Genomic DNA, 10,622 nt, shown 5'->3' with positions numbered 1-10,622 from the left:
TTTAAAAGATCACATTTATGAATATCTAATAGCAATCTTAATGATGTAGTAGTCTGGAGTAAGGTTATTGTTTTTTGTTGTTTTTTTATTATTATTATTATTTTTTTTTTTTTTTTAATTTGGTTCTTTTTTTTTTTTTTTTGGGGAAGAGAAATGAAACCTATCGGTAAAGTCCGTCAAGTTTAACTTTGTTCGTAGTTTAAGAAATCCTTTTTTTTTTTTGTTTCATTTAGTCACAAAACTCTAACAGCAACAGCACATATGTCTTACCTTATTTTCTCTGGGTATTATCGATGTATAAACCCCATCTTCGTCTGTTTTGTGCAGCTACGTTTTACCAGGCTCGATTAGTTCACTGATATCTGTTTATCAGCAGGGCAGGATGTATAGTACTGCTTTTCAGACGTGAACAGGGACGCCTATTGGCGCCATTGGAGAGACATCTTGTCAATTAAGGGGAGTAGAGTAGAGTTCCTGCTTCCAGGGGGAAAAAATACAGAAGTTCACTACGAACTGGATAAGGAAAAATGCGGGCGTGAAAAACTCTGGAACCGTTTTCCAATAACTATTCGTACATATCCATTTAGTCTATAAAGTAATGCATCTTACATCTGAAAAATGCACCTTTCATTTTAATATTAAAAAATTGGTGGCATTCATTTCAAGAAAGAAAGTAAGCTTTAACTCGATATTCTATTACAGTAATTTACAGCTTGCCTCTAGTCTAGGTAGGTAACAGAAGTGCAAGACACTACTGCAGCTACTAATACAGTATAACTGTATTGTAACAAAAACTAAAATGACATCACAAGGTATAATTTTACTCGAAAAGAATGCCTTCAAACTGTTTATTTAACTGGCTTCAAACAACCTAATTTGGATTTTTAAAAAACAAACAAACAAAAAAACTGCATTGTACAAAATATTGAATGCCAGGGATCGCTTTGGAATGTAAACCCCTGGGGCCGCTGGCCTAAAATGATAGACATGACTGTGATATCATGTTACAGAAGTTAACAATGTCATTTTATGAATGATCTTAGGTCAACAAGAAAGCCAGGCTTAAAAACAAAATCAGCTACACTGTATAGCCACCATGCCTCAGTGGTTGAAAAAGAAAACTGAGAAGAGTGACTCGCCTCTGATTCAGAGTTAGGGCTTTTGAACAATATACAACTAGCTTTGATTTTCCCCTAGGCCAGTCTTAAGAAAGCTAGGGGAAAAAATAATAATACCGGCACAATAATATTATTGTTGTTTATTTTGGAGAATTTTAGTCTGTTCATACAATTAAACAATGTAACTTTTTGGCATTGGCTGCAAATCTGTATTACATTCCAAATGGAATGGAAAATGCCTTTGGAATTGGGATTCACTTTGAATGTGTGGCATTATTTTAAAGGTGAACTTACTTAAAATGGTCTTACTATATACTATAAAAAATATATAGTATACTTGTGTACTCTGTGCTCCTTTACAATTACTTTAAAGGTTTTTAGTTTATATTTCAGAAATTACAAAATAATAGTAAAAGGTAAGACCACTGAAGGATTTTGCCACCACTTGGTTTACCTTTTAAGTTATGCATTTATCTTGAAAGTTTGGCTGAGCCAGTTAGGTGTGAAGAGTCAAGGTTGTAAACCAACTGTTTTTCAGGAAAAGTAATACACTGATCTTTAAATCTGTTTTGCATCTTTTTAAAAATGTATATTCAGTTATTGTTTTTTAAAATAAACAAATACAAACAGATTTCCTTTAATTCTGAGAAACAAAGAGGGACAGAATGGACAGTGCTCATATATATATATAATATATATATATATATATAATTATCTATATATTCTATATATATATACACACACACACACACACACACACACACACACACACACACACACACACACACACATTCCGAAAAAATTGAAAGTAACAAAAAGAAGTCTGAAAAAACGGAGAGGAAACAGTGTAATGAAAGTGTATTTACAGTTTCTGTTTTAATTCAGAAACCAAAACACACCAACAGTGCTCAGGGTCATTTTAAATGGGGAGTTACAGTTAAACACGACAAAAACACCGAATCACTGATGTTGGTGAGTAAATGACTCCTGAGAGTAATATTATGTTAATTTAAGGTTGGACTAAGGAAAGGCCACGAGTGCTTGACGAATCATTACCATTTTGATAATTTACATAACGTTGTGTCGTGTTTTGTGTCATTTACGGCAGTTCCGACAGCGCGCTTGAAGAAAATGCCAGCGCCCATAGTGAAAGGAAAGTTTGCTTCCAAATGTTTTTTTTAAAACCTCGGTCACACATGTAGCAGCAGAGGAGTTGAATTGATTACTACGAGCGATCATAACCCATATATCCAACCCCCCCCCCCCTCCCTAAAAAACACCACTCTACAGGAAGCAGTTCTCGGATGTCCTGCTACGATGTCACGAGTAAAAAGTGGTCAAAAATGATGGGTCGAATGGGCTAACACTGCTTCTACAATTGAGTAACATGAGGCATACAGATAGAGAATGTCTAAATTTCCAGATATAGAGAATTCTACTGCATACTGTATAATTCATTATATCTTAATATTTTACCAGAAGATGTATTTTTTTTGTTTTGTTTCAAAGAGATGTAAAGAAATGTTTTAAAGCTATAAAATTGTAAAGTCGCCATGATACTTTTTTCTGTACACCATAGAAGGCAAATTTATATATTAAAAAATAAGATTTTTATGCAAAAACCAATGAGGTATGACTTTGCTAAAATTCACAACAAAATGCAACGTACAGTCACCTTTTTCAGACAAAAAAAATTTGGATAAGGACAAATATGTAAACAGATATTGGTTGTTAAAATGCATTACCCTGAAATTTGACCTTTAACCTTTTTTTGGTCTCAGAATGCACAGTGACCCAATCTTAATTGTTAGTAATTTACATTACATAACTTAAATACATAATGAGAAAAAAACCAACAACAAAAAAAAAGCTGTTAGTTGTTTTTAAACCTTTTCCTTAGCCAGACCTTAACTATCTCAGTTAGTGGTACGCAGTAGTATAGAGGAGACATCTATTCGGGTAATGTCATGTTTTTGAAAGCTATAGGAAAGCACATTAAACTGATCAAAAGGATAACAAGCTGGCTGTCAAGAGATACTTTTTTTGTTGTTTAAATCTCTGGCAGGAAATAACTTGCAAGTTCAGTGTGCAGACTACAGGAAGAGAAGGGCAGCACGGGTTAAAGAACTCAAACATTCAAACAACCAGGAACGCAAATAAAACCCAGACAGTAAGGTACCTCATTACTAATTACATTAAATAATGTTGCCCTGTATTTCTTAGTGTTCGTTAGTCTGAATTTAATAATCCAAGTCAATATGACTGTGGCAGGCTGGTGAATGGATAGAGGCCCAGAGACAGTCTGCAGTTCAAAAAAATAACTTTTATTATAAACACAAAAATGAAAGGGCGCAAGGGCCAAAACAAAGCAATTTAAACACAAATAAATCAAACTCACAAAAGTAAAGGTTTCCAGGCTGGGCAATGCCTTCACTGGATTTAAAACATTCAAAAATCACAAACGCCAACCTGCTTCCTCAGCTCCCTCCTAATGAGAAGCAGAGGCCTCCTTTTATGTCAGGTGGCTGGGCACTGATTGATCATTAATTAAGTTAATCATTTAATCAACTAATCAACCCCAGCCACCTGAACATAATAAACCCAGGCAGGTAGGGGAAATTAACTCCATCCCTGCCAATTTAAAAGGGCAGAGCTTTGCTCTGCCACAATGAGGTTTAGAAGAATTATTATGTAATACAAAAGCACATTACCTGACTACGTTTGAACACCATGCGCCCCCCCCACCAGATTGAGTGTGATACCTGAATGCACAGGCTTAGATGTTGCAGTGATCATTTGATGATAAACTAGTATACTGTTCTCTCATATATTTTCTATATTATTAGTATAGAAGCAGTTGTGGTAGTTTTTTTTTACTTTTAGCATGTTTGTTTAACTTGTTTAGAACAGTGTAAAATATATCTTGAGGGCCAGAGTTGGAAACCACTGAGAGATTTAAGCAATAGGTTTAACTACCAGAACAAAAACAAAACAAAACAAAAAAACAATCTATACATACATATTGACAAACAATCATCACAAAATGCATCTTTAAAATAGTATCATACTTTTTGGTGTTGAAATGAAATTGTAATCGTAAGATGTTAGTACATCTTAGCACTGGTTGATTAATTTCAGCATGATGTATTTAATCAAAATGAATAGATAAGACAGCAACTAGGATCTTTTTCGGAGGCACACATTGCAACTTGTTTGATGAGCTCCTGTGTTACATGCAATGTTGCAGATTTACAGTTTGGGAATGTAAGAAAGAGTAAAACAGTTTTAAGAGATTATTCAGGGACCACAGGTTAGGATATTTGAAATAAACAATATTAGTAAAAGAATGATAATTACAAAACTAAGTTTGCCATCTGAACAATAATATTATAGGTTAAACATATATATTTTTTCCCATTGAAACATACAGAGATGCATTTAAACTGAAACTATATAGTTTTCGTGGGTGTTATATACAGTTGATACAGGTATTCCCTCATTCTATAGTACAGACAGCTTTGCCACTAACCTGTTCAAACATGTGAACCCACAGTAGTACAGGACTGCATGTAACATTAAGCAACCTCAATTTCTAAAGCATGTTGAAAGACATACCGACACTAGTGTGACAAAGTACTACATTTCTATATAGTATTGAAAAATAACTTACTAACTAACATCACTTCTAAGATAGTGTCTGACTAACCTTTATATTTTATTTGTGTAACTGAGCCCTGGCATATTTAGCTGTACCGTCTGGCACTAGGGAGACAATAACTAGACAAAGTCATTTGAAATTATTCACAAACTACCAAGAAACATTTTTTTTAATGTTTTTAAAGTATTATTGTTGTCATTTTTGTTTTCCTTTCAGAAAAAAAAACCCAAACAAAATGTGTCTGTGAGTAAAAACCTGAATAGAAGAAAAATAACAGTATGCTTACAAGTTCCACAGTCGATGCCCTGGATTAAATCAATATTCGGGTGGTGATATGCCCATTATAAGGACAGAAATGGCTGTGCCCAGCAGTGCAATAAACTTTGATTTATTCAAGTTCATGTCTTTGTTCCAACCATCTCTTTAAGTATTAAATTAAACCCCAGATCTGTTCACTTAACTGTTTAGTTTCACCAATTAAACCTCTTTAATTTGACCTATTAAACCTGTGTTGGACCAGCACTCTAGGACAGGAGTTATCTACTCATGTTTTGTGGTATAGGGTGCGAACTGTTACAAAACAGCGAAACTTGATGATCTGTCTTTCTCATAATCATATCTCCCAATTAGCAAACCACATTGGTAGTGTCTTACATACTGTAAATAGCAGCTAAATTTCATTTTTGGTCTTATCTGCGTGTCCTCCATGTTTCCTGCCCAGCTAGTTGCTAGGCATGAGGAAACCACAGTCTCAGCTGCTATAAAAAAAAATACAAAGCTCATCTAATGGATACACATTTCTTTTGTTGCTTTTTAAATTTTTAAATTATAACAGGCCATTAACAGGTGTAACAGGCCATTATTGTCTCAGGAAGGCAGAAAGAGGTGAAGGCATATAATTGTTTTCGGTTTCATTCAAGCACAATGCTCACCGCAGAGCTTATTTTGATGCTTGTCCATAACTATATGTGTGTTACATTCAGAAAAGATAAACAGACTGTTTAGGACATGTACATTTGGTTTAATCACTGTTATTTATCCCATAGAGCTATTTCTTTGCTATGAGCTCAAAACTGTTTGAGTTCTTCAACCAGAACAATGCTAGAAAAAAAAATATTGGCAACAATCACCTGTGACATTCTGAAACTGCTCAGCATACATGCATATTTTTCTTTGATTACAGTATGAATCACGTACAGTGCCCTTAAAAAGCCTTTTTTTTTTTTTTTGCGTGGATGATTATTTAGTTTTAGACTGAAAAAACAAACAGTTCATTATTGACCCAGGGTATGTAAATGACACTCTATCAAGACACATTTGAAAAGAGAAAAAACACTTTAATGTCGCAAAGCTAGAAATAAACAACTTAAGAATACTTGATTTAAGTTCCTCAGGTGAGGTTTTGTACAGTAACAATGGGTGTTCATAATGGGTCAAAATACTTTAAAGAAAATGTGAACTCAGTATGTTATTCATAGATTTTGTTTCTGTGATCATTCTCCTCTTTGATATCATTATATAAGCTCTGTTAACAAATTATCACTAAGATGCAACAAAGGTATTGCTTTGGGAACAAAAACGATACATATGTTGCAGGCATGTGCAGTTTTGGATAGAGATGTGGTTACAATAATAAAAAAAAAAACTATAGAGTGAAAAACAATAATGGGGATGTTATAATTGGAAGTTATCGTCTAAAACATGCAATTCAAGTAAACCTTTTTATGAGGTGGCATTTCCATCTCGGTGAATTTCATGGCAGGCTGCACCACTGTAAGAGCTTATTGAATACAAATGCAACCAGTGATGGGAGTGCAGTGACACTTTCCTTAATGATCCCAGGTGTAGCTGTAGCATGAAATTATTATGTGAAATGAAGTACTTAAAAACACTGATGATAAATATTAATCTGTACACATAAAAAAAGCATTTAAAATGATTTAATGGCAGACGTGGCTGTCGATCATGACAGGGAAAATGCAATGCATGTCATTTCTTTCATTCACTGACATTTTCATGACATTAACTTCCACATTTCATGTTGTGAACTTGGCTGTCAATAAGAATGCAACATTCAGAATCAGGCAGGCGCACGCTGTTTCTTTCATATATGATGTGTATACTTGGATTCAGCATCCACCTGTGCCTTATTCTAATAGATAACATTATCGTCTAACTACATACTCACTATTCATAAAACGCTGCTTGTGGAAAATACTGAAGAGTAATTTTGAAACTTTGAAAATATATCTCTGTAATATATGCTGGGACTCCCCCTTCACCTTTAAACTGTTGACCCTGATTATTATTGTTATTCCAGGACACGAAACTCAAACCACGTAAATGGAGAAGTACAAACAAATGGGACTGTACCTTTCCTAAAACTACGTAACAGACTTTTAAAACTGCTTAATGTATTACAAATTAAATTGTTACACTTTACACACTGTTGTGATATATGCACTGTTACAATATGTTTGCCATTTCCATCCATGATATGTGATGTACAGTGCCTATAGAAAGTCTACACCCCCTTTAACTTTTTTTTCACGTTTTGTTGTGTCAGTGCCTCAGAGTTTCATACATTTAAATGAGGATTTTTTTTTTCCTCTTATCCACACACCATACTCCACACTGTTAAGGGGAAAAAAAGTTTTTATTGAAAAAAAATGTATATATTAAAAATACAAAACTGAAAGATCATAATTGGAAAAGTCACACCCCCCTGAGTTAATAATTGGTGGAAGCACCTTTGGCAGCAATTACAACTGTGAGTCTGTTGGGATAGGTCTCTATCAACTTTGTACACCTACAGTAGATTTGGCAATATTTGACCATTTAGGTCAGGGCTCTGACTGGGCCACTCAAGGACATTTACCTTTTTGTTCCTTAGCCACTCCAGTGTAGCTTTGGCTGTGTGCTTTGGGTCGTTGTCATGCTGAAAGGTGAACTTTTGTCCCAGTTTCATCATGACAACGACCTAGAGCACACAGCCAAACACAGTGAACTTCCGTCCCAGTAGCAGGTTTTCCTCAAGGACTTCTCTGTACTTTGCTCCATTAATTTTCCCTTCTATCCTGACAAGTACCCAAGTCCCTGCTGATGAGAAACTGCCCCATCATGATGTTGCCACCACCATGCTTCACAGTAGTGATGGTGTTCTTTGGATGATTCGCTTTGTTGGGTTTGCGCCAAACATAACGTTTTACATTTAGGCCAAAAAGTTCCATTTTAGTTTCGTCAGACCACAAAACTTTTTGCTACATGGCTACAGAATCTTCTGAGTGTTTTTTTTGCATACTTCAAATGGGATTCAAGGTGGACTTTCCTGAGTAATGGCTCCCTTCTTGCCACCCTACCATATAGGTCAGATTTGTGGAGTGCTTGGGATATTGTTGTGCAATGCACATTTTGATCAGTCTTGGCCATAAAAGCCTGTAGCTCTTGTAAAGTTGCCATTGGCCTCTTGGTAGCCTTTCTGATCATTCTCCTCCTTGCTCGGTCATCCAGTTTGGAGGGACAGCCTGATCTAGGCATGGTCTTGGTGGTGCAAGAAAAGGTGAAAATTTTGAAAGGGAGTGTAGACTTTCTAGGAACTGTATATTGAACTGTAACTTATTTTAAAAGGAAAGATTCCTTTGCATGCTTAGAAACAGATCTCTGCTGAACAAAATATAATTGTAGTAGTTCAAAAAAAAAGAGAGAATGGCTCAGCAAGATTACCAGTGGAGTTTCTATAATCTCTTAATGACCTAGAGTCTGTAAATACTAAATAGTTTAGAATAAACACATTACTTTCTGTGCATCCCATGTTGTCCATATTTGTTCAATATGTTCCTGGTTATTTTGAAATAATGCTGATGTTTTAACGAGGGAACTCACATACTGTATGGTATCCTAACTTTATATTCATTGCATTAAAAAAGACGCCCCGCCCCCGCTCCCGAGGACCTGTTATATGTTTCCATGATTTTGCAGCCCTTGAGTTTTGAACCAGGTGTTAGGAGAGTAGTAGCTGGAACTACAGTAGGTCTCCACAGGAACCAAGAGTGCCATGGGCTGAAAGCTTGGGCCAGGGCTGCAAGTATTGGGTCTGTGGGCAAATGAGACCTTGTTGTCATATTGCAGAGTCACTAGACTTGACATTTCACTGAAGTGCTCCATTACCAGTCATTATCAGATGAGCCATTTGGGGACAGTACCACATGACTTTGTTAAATACCATTTTACAACATGCCAGCAGACATTATTTTAAATAAATGTGCAGCATTATTTATTAAAAAAATTACAGTATCTTGGCTAGAGTCTGTTTTTGAGATTGAACTACTTGCGTTAACGAATTGTGCATCACTCTGTCTTATTTCTTAGCAGAAGTTTAAGACAAAGCACAAAACCATTACTATAGCTGTGTTGGGGTCTGTTAATCTTAATTTAGGCCTGCAATTAGACAAGATTGTTTTTGGACAAACCAAGGTGGGAGTGTAACTATTTGATAATAAAAATATGCTTTTCCTTTAAATATCAATTCCAAGTCATTACACTTTCCAAAAATGTGCAACAAATTAGGTTTCCACATTGGGCAACGCTTCCATCTAGACATAAGCTCAAGTTTAGGTTCTGTTAAAACCACTGCATACCATTTACCCAGCCAAGAAAAAAAATACCAGCTTCCAGAAATGTGTTTTCTTTTTTCCTGTGTTCCATGACTTTTAGGCATTAGTTGCCAAAGAATACACACTGTTTTTTTTTTTTTTTTTTTTTTTTTATATCAAATTGATTGAAAATAAAGAACCCTATCTCTACTGATTACTAAGAGGTCTAACATATCTTGCAAGAGGTCAAAATACAACATGTTGTCCTGTTAGGTTGGGTTTGCATGTAAGGAAGTAATTGAAGGTCATATGTGGGGCCACCTACTGAATCCCGGAATTGGTGCCTTATATGCATGAGTGGCTCACCTCTACACCCCAGTTATTGATCAGGAGTTGTAATGATCGAATTACCTCTGCTTCAGCTTTAAAGCCAGTCGCCTTGTTAGTCACCTTACCCCGTGTAAGTCAAGACAGGTGAACTGTACCACTCCATTTTCCTCCCTGACTGGTGGAGCCAGTGCAACGCTCCCTGTTGTCCCCCAACCAAGACTGGAAACAAGATTGAGAACAGTGAGCTCTGGACTGCACTTGGGGCCCATTCATTGCAGCCTCTATAAGTGTGTTATACAATTTGTATTAAATTGACAGGCCTTCTACATTGAATGTTATATGTAATAAAGACTGTGCTTTGCAGAAAAACCTTATAATTATCAGACATGATATTAAGCTTTCTACAAATAGTGTGTACATGAGATTTTCAGCTGTTTCACTTGTTAATATTAATCATCATTATCTTTAACATCTTTCTAGTTGCTTATAAATGGATCTACAGCTATGGCCAAAATTAGGTTTTGCTTCATAGTCGACTGAAACCTGTTGAATGATGTTATGTTAACATATTGAATTAAATACCGCTTTGCAGTTTTCCATGTGTTTAGCCAAAAAACTGACAAAAACTGAAAAATGTGACATTTCAAAATCTAACATGAAATACTGTACTACTATTATGGCTTGCTGTAGACTTTCACGGTATCATTTTATAGTTTTATTGATTACATGATGTTAAATAAAAGATGTAAATTAAATTCATATAGTTTTTTTAATTTAATTTTATTTTATTTTTAATTATGTCGCAATCCTAAAATTCGAGGTGATGCTAAACTTTTGGATCGCATATATACAATATACGTATAAAAGTGTGACACTGTCTCTTAAAGGAAAGAATTTACCTTTCTAGTGGAATAACCTTATACA

At 35.2% G+C, this 10,622-nt stretch overlaps 1 protein-coding gene across 2 annotated transcripts in view; it reads right to left on the bottom strand.

Annotated features, from left to right (window-relative positions):
* LOC121303917 (interleukin-11 receptor subunit alpha-like) overlaps positions 1 to 446 on the bottom strand; it is a 59,674-nt gene extending 59,228 nt beyond the window's left edge. Inside the window, exon 1 of one of the 2 annotated variants that reach the window (XM_041234788.1) lies at positions 271 to 446. The gene's annotated coding sequence lies outside the window, so the exon portion shown is untranslated. The remainder of the gene's footprint in view (positions 1 to 270) is intronic. The other variant, XM_041234782.1, reaches the window with a different exon arrangement.
* Positions 447 to 10,622: the final 10,176 nt, after the last annotated feature.

Source organism: Polyodon spathula, chromosome 2, assembly GCF_017654505.1.
Source record: "Polyodon spathula isolate WHYD16114869_AA chromosome 2, ASM1765450v1, whole genome shotgun sequence".
In the NCBI taxonomy this organism is placed as follows: Eukaryota; Metazoa; Chordata; class Actinopteri; order Acipenseriformes; family Polyodontidae; genus Polyodon; species Polyodon spathula.
This window is presented reverse-complemented; position numbering and strand designations above follow the sequence as displayed.